This window comes from Pongo pygmaeus, chromosome 14 (genome assembly GCF_028885625.2).
Source record: "Pongo pygmaeus isolate AG05252 chromosome 14, NHGRI_mPonPyg2-v2.0_pri, whole genome shotgun sequence".
Taxonomy (NCBI): domain Eukaryota; kingdom Metazoa; phylum Chordata; class Mammalia; order Primates; family Hominidae; genus Pongo; species Pongo pygmaeus.
Window position 1 is genome coordinate 45,908,494 of NC_072387.2, and position 13,203 is coordinate 45,921,696.

At 39.7% G+C, this 13,203-nt stretch overlaps 1 long non-coding RNA gene across 1 annotated transcript; it reads left to right on the forward strand.

Moving 5' to 3' along the window:
* The first annotated feature begins 1,074 nt into the window (after positions 1-1,074).
* Positions 1,075-13,003, forward strand: LOC134738052 (uncharacterized). Its single transcript, XR_010123543.1, has 4 exons — positions 1,075-1,609; positions 3,854-3,949; positions 8,121-8,274; positions 11,453-13,003. It is a non-coding gene; the product is annotated as an uncharacterized LOC134738052 (long non-coding RNA).
* The last annotated feature ends 200 nt before the right edge of the window (positions 13,004-13,203 follow it).

The window sequence follows — 13,203 nt, forward strand, 5'->3', positions numbered from 1 at the left end:
TGTCTTGGAGTTGCTCTTCTCGAGGAGTATCTTTGTGGCGTTCTCTGTATTTCCTGAATCTGAATGTTGGCCTGCCTTGCTAGATTGGGGAAGTTCTCCTAGATAATATCCTGCAGAGTGTTTTCCAACTTGGTTCCATTCTCCCCGTCACTTTCAGGTACACCAATCAGACGTAGATTTGGTCTTTTCACATAGTCCCACATTTCTTGGAGGCTTTGCTCATTTCTTTTTATTCTTTTTTCTCTAAACTTCCCTTCTCACTTCATTTCATTCATTTCATCTTCCAGGGCTGATACCCTTTCTTCCATTTGATCGCATCGGCTCCTGAGGCTTCTGCATTCTTCACGTAGTTCTCGAGCCTTGGTTTTCAGCTCCATCAGCTCCTTTAAGCACTTCTCTGTATTGGTTATTCTAGTTATACATTCTTCTAAATTTTTTTCAAAGTTTTCAACTTCTTTGCCTTTGGTTTGAATATCCTCCCGTAGCTCGGAGTAATTTGATCGTCTGAAGCCTTCTTCTCTCAGCTCGTCAAAGTCATTCTCCGTCCAGCTTTGTTCCGTTGCTGGTGAGGAACTGCGTTCCTTTGGAGGAGGAGAGGTACTCTGCTTTTTAGAGTTTCCAGTTTTTCTGCTCTGTTTTTTCCCCATCTTTGTGGTTTTATCTACTTTTGGTCTTTGATGATGGTGATGTACAGATGGGTTTTTGGTGTGGATGTCCTTTCTGTTAGTTTTCCTTCTAACAGACAGGACCCTCAGCTGCAGGTCTGTTGGAGTACCTGGCCGGCCGTGTGAGGTGTCAGTCTGCCCCTGCTGGGGGGTGCCTCCCAGTTAGGCTGCTCGAGGGTCAGCGATCAGGGAGCCACTTGAGGAGGCAGTCTGCCCGTTCTCAGATCTCCAGCTGCGTGCTGAGAGAACCACTCCTCTCCTCAAAGCTGTCAGACAGGGACATTTAAGTCTGCAGAGGTTACTGCTGTCTTTTTGTTTGTCTGTGCCCTGCCCCCAGAGGTGGAGCCTACAGAGGCAGGCAGGCCTCCTTGAGCTGTGGTGGGCTCCACCCAGTTCAAGCTTCCAGGCTGCTTTGTTTACCTAAGCGAGCCTGGGCAATGGCGGGCGCCCCTCCCCCAGCCTCGCTGCCAACTTGCTGTTTGATCTCAGACTGCTGTGCTGGCAATCAGCGAGACTCCGTGGGTGTAGGACCCCCTGAGCCAGGTGCGGGCTATAATCTCCTGGGGCAATTTTTCCTAAGCCCGTCAGAAAAGCACAGTATTCGGGTGGGAGTGGCCCGATTTTCCAGGTGCAGTCTGTCACCCCCGGAAAGGGAACTCCCTGACCCCTTGGGCTTCCCGAGTGAGGCAATGCCTCGCCCCTGCTTAGGCTGGTGCACGGTGCACTCACCCACTGACCTGCGCCCACTGTCTGGCACTCCCTAGTGAGATGAACACAGTACCTCAGATGGAAATGCAGAAATCACCCGTCTTCTGCGTCGCTCACGCTGGGAGCTGTAGACCGGAGCTCTTCCTATTCGGCCATCTTGGCTCTTCCTCAAACGGTGTATTTTAAAATTTCCAATTTATTAGTCTTGGAAGGCATAGCCATAATGAACATGAGAGGTAAGTACATTAGTTTTGGAAGGAGGTGGGCTTAGAGAACCATGATTTAGTAAGCATATTTAAAAAATGTAAATTTGATAATGTCATCTCTGTGCTAAAACTTTCTAGCAGTTGCCATTACTTTAGGATAATGTCCCCCATTTTTAACATGGCTTCTAAGTCACTGCATGATCTGGCCCTTGCTCATGTTTCCCCAACCCCTGCACCCCGACGATGAAGTGCACTCTCACCTCCTTGCTATGCTTCTGATTCAGGACTTAGCACACATGCTGGTCCACCTGCCTGCAGCACTTTTTCTGGCTGCCCTTGGGAGTCTGTCACCTCAATAAGCCCTTCTAACTCTAGCTTATCCTTTAAAGTTCCAGGTTATGTCACTTTCTCAGGAAGTTCCTCCTTGATCCCCTGAACTAGCTTTAGTTTCTCTGTGAAATGCTCTTATGGCAGTCTTTCTTTACCTTTTCTGCATCATTTTTGTTGTTTATTTTTCTTGCTATGTTATAAACACAATATGGGCCAGGCCTGGGTCTGCCCTGTTCTCTGTGATTTTCCAAGAGATTCAACAGTAGGGACTATGCTAGCAATTTGTACATATTTTATTTAATCTTTATTTCAATGGTATTAGCTAATTAATATTTCCATTTTATACATGAAGAAACTGAGAGTCTGAAAGCCAGGAATTCGGAGCTGTGAATAAAAAGTCCAGGTTGGTTTGGATACATGCTCGTCACTGCTTACTAATAGGTTAAAATAGAAGGGTAGGATTTAAAGATAAATGGAGATTAAATAAATTTGCAGAGAAGTTAAAAGTGATTTCAAAGGAGCCTGGGGTTAAATCAGAGGCTTGAGGACAGTGGTAAAGGTTTGGGATGGCATCTAGAGGAGTAGAGAAAAGAAGCTGACAAAGGATAAATAGAATTGTCTAGCAGTTTCAAAGGCCTCATTTGTGTTAGCAACTGTAACTTTGAAATGGTACCAACCAGGACAGCTGGGTGACTTTCTCCAGGAAGGGTCGGCTGTGTATGGGCAAGGGCAGCCAGAGCTCAATGCTGGTAAGACCCAGAGCTGGAAACAGGTGAGTCAGCTCAGTGAGAGTGAGCTGTTAGGGGGATTGGAGGTACTGGAGAAAATAATTAAAAAAGAAATCCGTCAGATCCAAGTTAGATAAGGAAAGGAGTAAGAATACGGGGATGGACTGGGAAAGTGCACATCAGGTTGAAGATATACTGAGCTTGAAAAATTGTTAATAGCTCCAAGCACGTCACTGCTTTGGTCAAAACACTTTAAATAGCTCTCCAAATTCAAAAGGACTATAATATCCTTATTTTCAACTTGGAGAATAGATCTACCCTACCTGTATGGCCTCTCCTCTTCAGTCCTGTTTTTCATTATTGAGCCTGGGCTTCCCAGGTACTTTCCCACATCTGCACCTTTATTCCTGCCAGCCTGTTCTCCAGGGGTGATTTCCACTGTCTCAGCAGCTGTTTCCTCATTGCAGTTTAACTCATGGAAACAGTAGTATGGAGTGGCAGAGAAGGGAGCAGTCTGACACCAACAGGGTAGGCCAGAAAGTAAAAGGTCAGGCCAGGCGCGGTGGCTCACACCTGTAATCCCAGCACTTTGGGAGGCTGAGGTGGGCGGATCACAAGGTCAGGAGTTCGGTACCAGCCTAGCCAATATGGTGAAACCCATCTGTACTAAAAATACTAAAATTAGCCGGGCGTGGTGGCAGGTGCCTGTAGTCCCAGCTACTTGGGAGGCTCAGGCAGGAGAACCGCTTGAACCCGGGAGGTGGATGTTGCAGTGAGCTGAGATTGTGCCACTGCACTCCAGCCTGGGTGCCAGAGTGAGACTCCATCTCAAAAAAAAAAAAAAAAAAAAAGTAAAAAGTCAAGTCTAACACTGGAGACTTCAAATAAGCCACAGATGAAAACAATATCAACATACTGAAGCTGGAGAAGATACTCAGGTCCTTAAATTGCACATTGATGTGTCGTTTTGAAAGTATTTTGGAAGGTTGAGCTTGTGTCTGGGCATCCACAATTAAACTGACCCTTCCCTAAGAGGAAAGAGGTAAGCATGACATGATGATTTGATTGCTAATTAATTATGGAAGGCAAATAGGTGACAGAACAGAAGCCAAAGTGAGTGCGAGATCAGATTGTCTGGCTATCCAGTGGCTCTTATTGGGGGTTGGAAGTGGAAGATGATACTGCAGATTGACCCTCCTCTGATGGTCATTTGCAGGAAATCTCTAGCAGTCAAATGAGGACTTTCAGAAGAAATGGAATTTGTCTTGTTTATGTCTATGCTGCCAACACCCATGCGCATGGCTGACATATCGTGAGTAGCAAATAAATGTTTGTTAACTGAATCCATGAATATTTTGACTATTAGAAATAGACCTTCTTAGAAATAAGTTGTGAAATCGGGTTTTAATTGTGCTGTGAGTTTATTTAGAGGTACCACTACCCCTGTTTCCTGTATATGCTACTGGATTTCTCTTCCATTATTAATCAATTGCTTCATCTTAATGATCAGGTTAATGGAGTTTTTATGTTGTTTATTATATGAAAATAACCTGCAAATTTTCATGAAAGCCTTATAGGCACAGATTTAGAATTTAGTGTGCATTTTTAAAATCATTAATTACAAACTGGAGAAACATCCCACTATGGGATTATATATTATAGTTTTGATCAACAATTCTGTTACACCCTTTTCTGCAAGTAGAAATCACAGAATCAAAAAAAAAACCGTTGTTTATTTTTTATTCTTTAGCTTTTTGTATTTTAAGAAATCATTGCTTTTATTTGAAGTTAATAAGTATTCTGGATTTTATAAATGATATAATGTTTCCAAAATGTTTCCTTAGGCTATGTAATAGCAAAACTGAGGCACTATAAGACACAAGGTAAACTAAGGACAGGGTCACGTTTATGCAAATAAAACGTTCCTGACAATGCTCACATGCTTAAATAGAAGTGAGTAGTAAAATCATCAAAAAAAAAGACAGAAAGAAAATATGCTCCAATATGTGCCTTAAGTTTTACCTAGTTTTCATTTTATTCGTTGTTTCCTTGTGAATTGTCTTTGCTTTTTCATTCTGTAGCCTGTTTTCAATGAACAGATCACATTCCATGAGAAAGCGGAGCTGCTACAAGGGATAATTCATCCTTAAAACTTTTTTTTTTTTTTTTAAGTTCTTATAAATGGAAAAATGAACTAGCAACATCCTCTTCAGCTATCAGGGAAATTGTCAGAGAGGTAGATTTTAAGCGTGGGAATATGTTTAAGATACTTGTTGGAAAATACACTTCCTGGTCCCTAAATTCCTAAGAATTTATCAACATGTTTCATTTCCTCTTCTTTGGAAAAAAGCTATTTCACAACCTCTAATCTTTACTTTTATAAGGAAAACCAAAAACCAAACCCCAAAACCCTACTGCATCACCTAACCTCATTTTGGATTTTCTTGAAGTTATTCAAGGTTAAGTAAATAATAAACAATATGTAATATGTACACAAGTGTTAACTTGTTTGTTTATGTTGGGCTAATTGTGAAGGAAAAGAATCTGTCTGACTGAGGACTGGTCACTGTGATGCTCTCACTCATTCACTGATGTCTGACAAGGAGCAAGTAACTATTGATTAAATAGTTGTCAGGAATTTCTGATTTTCTGTGCTAGCACTTATTCATATTTGTGCTGTTGATTAGGGCATAAATAAAAGCTTATTTTGATACTAAATTGTCAGAATAATCATTAATACAAAATATTTAATAACCCATGTCTCCTCAGCTATATGATCACTTACATATTTTCTTGAGAAAAAAATAAGTTGTTTAACTGAATGCTAGCTTTTAAGTCCTTTGAGAATTTGGAGTGGAGGGAAAAACAGCACAGTTAGCAGGACCAAAAAAAAAAAAAGTAAAACAAAATCATCCTCAGACAGATTTGGGAAAAGTTATCCTAGAATACTTTAAAAGCAGAAGGAAAGCATTGCAGAATAAAAGAGTTCCTGGGGATGAAAAATACTAGAGCAGGAATAAAAATGTTAGTCAAGTTTGGAAGAGATTAATGCAATTTCCTCATAACTAAACAGTAAATAAAGAGATACAATATAAGCAAAAGGATAAAGGGTACAAGAGGTAGACAGTGAAGCTCGAAGATCTGACATCTAGCTAATCTTAGTTTTGAAAGGAGGACAGTGACTATGGAGAGAAGAAAAATAGCAACACAATGCCAGAAAATGTTCTATAACTGAAGTTATCAGTTTCTAGACTGAAAGGTTTGGCCAGGTATCCAGCACATAAATGAGAAATGAGTCACGCTAAGCCTCATCATTGCAAGAGTCCAGAATACCAAGAAGACCACCCTAAAATCTTCCAAAGAGAACCAAAGCAGAGGATATACACAAAGGGACAGAGATCAGGATGACAGATTTTTCAAGGGCAACAATACTAACTGGTGGACAAAGGAGCAAGCTGACCATGGAAATTAACTTTTCAACCAGAATTATACATCTAGCCAAATTATACATCATACATTGCAGCTAAAATAAGACAATTTGAGACATGGGAATTCTAAAAAATGTATGTCTCTTAAAAGCACTCTTATGAACAGTTGATCTGCTACAACAAAAAGAGGGAGAAGCCATGAATGAGGATGACCTGGGGTCCAGAAAATACAGTCCAGCAGGAGAGAAGAAATCTCCAGGATGTGGATAAAGAGAGATACCACGGGCCAGCTGAGCAGCAGATATAGCTGACAACAGGCTGGAGCAGGATAGGGAGTGCTCCTGGAGCCATGCAGCAAAGAAAGAGAAGTTGGAACCGTTTGATTAGGACATTTGATTGTATTAAAGGAGCTTTTTTTTTTTTTTTTTTACTAGTCCTTTAAAATAACTTGGGTAAGAATTAGTGTTAGGTATATAGAAAACAAGAAAAATGCAAAAATTGGCAATTCTAAGAGGAACAAAATTTTAGTACATGATGTGAATCGGTTGTGGATAATATTTAAGTCCTATTAATGTGAGCTATGACCATTGCTTTAACATTTGTGATATTGAGAGGAGTGATATTGAGAGGGGGGTGGTAGAAGAGGAGTGAGAGAGCAAGTTTGTGGGAATACAAAACAGGTAAATCTCCATCCTTCATAGGAAGAAATTGATCAATAATGTTTGAAACTGTCAAGTCAAAAATAGATATGTATGTCTGTCATTTAGAAATATAGAGACAGATACCAGAAGAAACAGCTAAAAGGAGTTGAAACTGGTTTCTTCTGGAGAAAGCCCTGGGAGGTCTAAAAGGGTGGGTATGGTAGAAGGGAATCTTTTTTTTTTTTCATTATAAGTTTTGTAGTACTATCTTTTAAAGCTAAGCCCATGAATTCTTCTTCTTCTTCTTCTTATTATTTTGAGACAAAGTCCACTCTCTTGCCCAGTCTAGAGTCCAGTGGCATGATCATAGCTCACTGCAGTCCTGGAACTCCTGGTTCAAGGGATCTTCCTGCCATTTGTGTGTGTATGTAGAAAAGGGGTCTCACTATGCTGCCCACGCTGGTATCCGACTCCTGGCCTCAAGCAGTTCTCCCGCCTCAGCCTCCTAAAGTGTTGGGATTACAGGCGTGAGCCATCTCACCAGGCACACATGAATTATCTTGATATTAAAAAAGGAAGGAAGAGAGGCTGAGGGAAACCTCTGGTTTCTTGTTCTGGTGGGTGTTCATTTCTGGTCGTGAAGCCCTAGAGCTTGTGTGGTGGTTGATTATTGGCTGGAATGAGTTTAGTGCTTAGCCAATTAAATGGAAGAAGGAGACCTGAAGTACATATACTCCCAGGCTAATTCCAGCTAATTCCAGCGCCACCATCTTCCTTATGATCTTGTTCATTGGACATTCAGGAACGCAGGACTCACTCCGCAAGCTACTGCCCATAGAGAGCCGTCAGCTGTGGGGATGGTCATGGCTGAAGAGAATGAACCTGGGACGTCTTGCCAAGTTGCTTCATTTTCCTGGGCTTCAGCTTCTCTCATTACTCTTTCACAGAGATGATAGGGAAATCCTACCTCAGACTCACAGGAGAAAGGTGGGTGTCTGTGTGGAAATAAAGATATACTGGAAAATATAAACTTGTTACCTACATGGCTAGCTTCATCAGCTGTGGAAAGAGTAGTTAGACAGAGTTTGAAGACTTTCCTTGGAATAACACAGGCCTAACTACTTTGATTAGTTATTGGATATTATAAGGGGATAGGAGAGGAGAAGAAAGGAGCAAAAGGAAACTGATCTTGCTTCAACATCGTGGTGTCGACAGTGAGGGAACCATTAAACTCAATACATGAAAACTGTTTGAAATTACTAATTAAGAAAATAATGTCGTACTTTTATAAGCATGAAAGCTGACAAAATTACCACCATGAACTATAATCCGGAGTTCATCCCTGAAGTCCCCTTCTAGGTTACATGCAAGAGCACATTCAATCAAATTGTCAAATTGCTGTTTTCTTATGCAGATGGGATTTTCCAAAAGGAGCAGAAAGTCAGTAGGAGAAAAGTTGGAGCTGCGCATCCTCAGTGAGTTGCTCCTTCTGTTATACACAGAAAATTAAAAGTTGAATGAAACCCCCAGCTAAGAAATACCAAGTTCGACTAAATTAATAAAATGTGGTAAGTGACTATGATTCTTGTAGTTGAGCTTCACCATTAATCTGTAGGGAATAAAGAGGTAGCTGAGCTGTCAAAATGAACAAAAGCAGTTGCTAAAGTTGGCAGTGAATGAGGGACTGACAGGAATTTCCAGAGTTCAGACTTCTTGTAGTAGACACAGGAGTAAGCAGCCATGAGCCTTTTTTTTCTGGAAATTAAAAGGAAAGTGAATCTCATTTTTTATCTTCAATTAGCAAGTGATTACCATATATCATGAATATGAATATAATTTTTTTAAACTTTGTATTATAAAAATAAATTTGAATAATGCAGATAAGCAAAAAAGATATCACTTCTAATCCAAGTATACCGACATAATCTCTAACAAAACTTAGTAGATGTCTTTTAAGAACTTGTCCTACTTATTAACCAACTATTAGCAAGATACACACATAATGATACAATATTTATTAATTTTATCTATATGCTTTACATTTCAATGTCAATTCCATTCTTTAATGATGAATCTAAACCATTGCAAATGTGATTCAGGCAGCCAGAATATTATTGATGACTTATTTATGAGATTATTTGCCTGTTTGTGATTATTTGCCTTATTTATGAGATTATTTGTACAGTTTGAGGAATTCTTTTTTTTGGATGGAACACTGTGTTAACCAAGCCTAGTGCAGGATTTCTTTTGAGTTATAGTACAGCTAAGAGCGAGTATAGCCTTTTTAGTCTACCATTCCAAATGTGAGAAATTTTCTGCAGCATCTATGATGTCGAACTTCTGTAAATTTGATACAAGCTGCTTACTATTTATCCAAATCATAAACCTGGTAGTCTCTGTTTCTTAGTGGAGTCAATTGGGTTAGAGTAGTATTAATGTGAAAGTAAGTTTTCCATATGAATATATTATTAGGAATTTAGAAAATGTGTGTTTTCCAGATTCCCAACTTATGTTTTACTCTAAGAAACTTGAGTGTGTTCTACAAACACCACTTTCCTGAATACCAAGGGCTCTTGATTGACAATTATTTTTCTTTGAAATAAAGAGCGATAACTAGGACAATGTATTGTGGAATGGAAAAAAAGCACTGATAAAAATTTCCTGCTCTTTATGCTTCCAGAGTTTTCCTTATGACCCACCTTCAGCTTTATCTGAGGGGTGATATAGATGGGGTAGCCTCTGTTTGTGTGTGTGTGTGGGCAGGGTGGGGGGCGGGTGCATTGTGGCGGTGTGTAGCCGAATTAAAAAATAGCTCTTGAGTGATACTGTTTTCTGGTTTTCTACTTTTCACTTTCCCTTTTTAAATAGTAGGATTTTTGCTTGTTAAAAAGAAATTTTATTTTACCTTTTTTGCCTAAACTGCCTCTCTTCCTCTCTGTATCAATGAATCAGAATCACATGTGATCATCATTCATTCATTCATTTATTCAACAAATATTATTTGAGGGCTGTGTATAAACTGAGCCAATGCTCCTTTGAAAAAAAAAATGAACAGACACTTCTCAAAAGAAGACATTTATGCAGCCAAAAAACACATGAAAAAATGCTCCCCATCACTGGCCATCACAGAAATGCAAATCAAAACCACAATGAGATACCATCTCACACCAGTTAGAATGGCAATCATTAAAAAGTCAGGAAACAACAGGTGCTGGAGAGGATGTGGAGAAATAGGAACACTTTTACACTGTTGGTGGGACTGTAAACTAGTTCAACCATTGTGGAAGTCAGTGTGGCGATTCCTCAGGGATCTAGAACTAGAAATACCATTTGACCCAGCCATCCCATTACTGGGTATATACCCAAAGGACTATACATCACGCTGCTATAAAGACACATGCACACGTATGTTTATTGTGGCACTATTCACAATAGCAAAGACTTGGAACCAACCCAAATGTCCATCAATGATAGACTGGATTAAGAAAATGTGGCACATATACATCATGGAATACTATGCAGCCATAAAAAATGATGAGTTCATGTCCTTTGTAGGGACATGGATGAAACTGGAAATCATCATTCTCAGTAAACTATCGCAAGGACAAAAAACCAAACACCGCATGTTCTCCCTCATAGGTGGGAATTGAACAATGAGAACACATGGACACAGGAAGGGGACCATCACACTCTGGGGACAGTTGTGGGGTGGGGGGAGGGGGGAGGGATAGCATTAGGAGATATACCTAATGCTAAATGATGAGTTAGTGGGTGCAGCGCACCAGCATGGCACATGTATACATATGTAACAAACCTGCACATTGTGCACATGTACCCTAAAACTTAAAGTATAGTAATAATAAAACAGAATAAAAAAAAAAGAAATACTGCCAAGTGGAAACACATCACTCTTTATGCCTACTCTCCTGGGAAAGACAAAACAAAGTGTTCATTTATGTAAAAAATAGACTATGTAAAAAATTTCTTTATGTTCATAGTAGCAAGAACTAATTTGAATAAGTTCTTCTTAAATTAAAGATATTCCAGGCTATAAAACAGTAGGATGTAACACGTTAATGTATTTCAGTCAATATTGCAATCAAATTTTTGTGTGGTACTGTTTATTAATATTTAATATATTAAAGACATGAATTTATTGTTTTTACTCAGTTCTTCAAGCATTAATTTTTAAAAAAGCTTCATCCCTGAGGATGTATTAGGATAACATGAAATTCCATACTCTACCAAAATGCTATATTGATTTCAGTTCATATATTACAACATCTGCCCTAATTCTCAATATTATTATACACCAAAAAATAATGAAGTGGCAAGTTATCTGAGAAATTTGTCAATCCACAGCACACATTTTCTTTGGATAGTTTTAGATTTCACAACATGAGAAAACAGGCCTAGAAGGAGCTGGAAAATATATTAGTCAATGGATGATGGAGTATTGGATTTTGGCTCTGCGTAGATTTCAAATCCTAACGTCGAGAAAGGAAAAATAGAATGCATTACACATATAGGCATAATGTGAGATGTCAGTGACACTTATTTAATTTTACCTTAAATAACAAATTTGTTTTGAATGTCACTTAATGTCTTACAGCACTTTTCTCAGAAACGTGAATCACTGCTGGTTGAGTCCCTAATTTGAGGTCCCAGGTCTCAGCCTACCTGCAAGGAAGGCAGTAACTATGTGGTGTTAATAAAACTGTTTCCCCTCTGCTTGCCTCCTCTTAGTGCTGTGGGCTGAAGATGTATATTCTGGCATTCCTGCTTTCCTCGAATGTCCTGCCAAGGCATTTCTGCCTGAATACACTCAGACCAAGGATAGCATATTAGAGAAAAATTTATTTTCCAAGCTGGATGAATCACTGCTTTTTCTCTGAATTTCGGCTCTCCGTGACTATGGTGGAGAAGCTGTTGACAAAGTGTTGTATGCAGGGGCCACCTTTGACTATCTTATCCTTTTCTTTATCTCCACCTTATACTCATCTATAGTTCTATGAACTCTATCTTCCTCTCCCTATTGTTGGAAATTCTCTTTCCGATTCTGAAATCTAAACCAGAATTCGACGTGGAAGTCTGATAAAGATTATTACCTTTATTATTGCCAAAACTAGGTTGGAAAATGAAGCCTGAATTGATGGTCAAAATGAGGCTTCCCACTGCTTTACCCAGGTTTGAATCTCAGGATTCATCTGGGGAAACCACTGTACAGCCTACACTATGTAGCAGGCAGCACAGGGAACAGGAACTCACCTCACACCTCTGAGTAGAAACCCTGAGAACAGGGATCTCTAAGAAGACATGGGCCTGCTGAGTTGCCTCTGAAAGGCAGTCCCTGGACTCTGACAAAGGTTTGTTAGTGTGTGGCGGACTCCGGTGGAGAAGGGCAATGACCCCTCCTTCATACAGGTCTGTCCTCAAAGGCAACCAGAGGCAAAGCCTGCACAGTGGAGCCATTTCCTTTCCCCAGTGCTGTCCATTGGGTCAATCAATTCTCCTCCTGGGAGCAGAGTGAGCAGGTGGGTTGGTGGAGTGGTGGAGAGGAGGTCTGAAGCCACCTTTCATACTTTTTTGGTGGTGTTTGTATTTTATGTGTTGTTGTTGGGAAATGTGGAGAGAAGGTAAAAGAAGTGCTTTTCCATGTTATTCTCCTCAATCATCAACTTAATCAGGACTTCGAGATATCTACATTGAATTGATGACTGTCTGACTGCACTTAAAATCCATTGGAATAAATGTTCTCTTAAAAATAAGATTATGTCACCCCCCCAGTTAAGATTTCCCTATTGGTTTTCCCTAGTTGTTTGGATGTAATCCAAAATCCATGCTGTCTTGCCATGGCATTCTAGCCTTTTTATACCCAAATCGATGATAAACTATTCAGTCTGATTTGTCATCACACTCGCTGTCAACTTTTGCTCCAGGCTTATCGAACTCTTTGCAGTTTTCCAAGCATGCATGTCTTTGCCTAACCCGTTGCCTTCATTTTTGCTGCTCCCTTCCCCAGAAATACATTCCTTTGCTTTCTTTATCTGGATAGATCTCATTGAGCCTTCAGAACTCAGCCTAGGTATAATTAGCTCCTATTGGACACCTTCACTGAATTATTGAGGCGTGCCACCTCAAGTGAGGTTAGGTTTCTTCCAATGTTCCTTATAGTATTTCCTGCTTGTATACTGTGATAGGGTCTTCTTATCTGCATATTCATATTGAATGTAGTCCCTAGCATATAATAAACCATTGATAACTATTGCCAGCATCTCTCACATTGCTTCCTTCCTTAAACAGAGCCGTAGTTTCAATATTTGTTTTGCTCTCAAATGTGGATTACGATAAGAATTGCCTAGATTTGTATAGAAATAGGCTTACCAGTAGTTTATTAAAATCTTGATAGCTTTGCTGATATTGGGAGAATGTTTTTCTCGCTAAATAATATTTTTGTTTTTCTGTTATTCCTTCAAAATATAAATAAGGTGATTTTA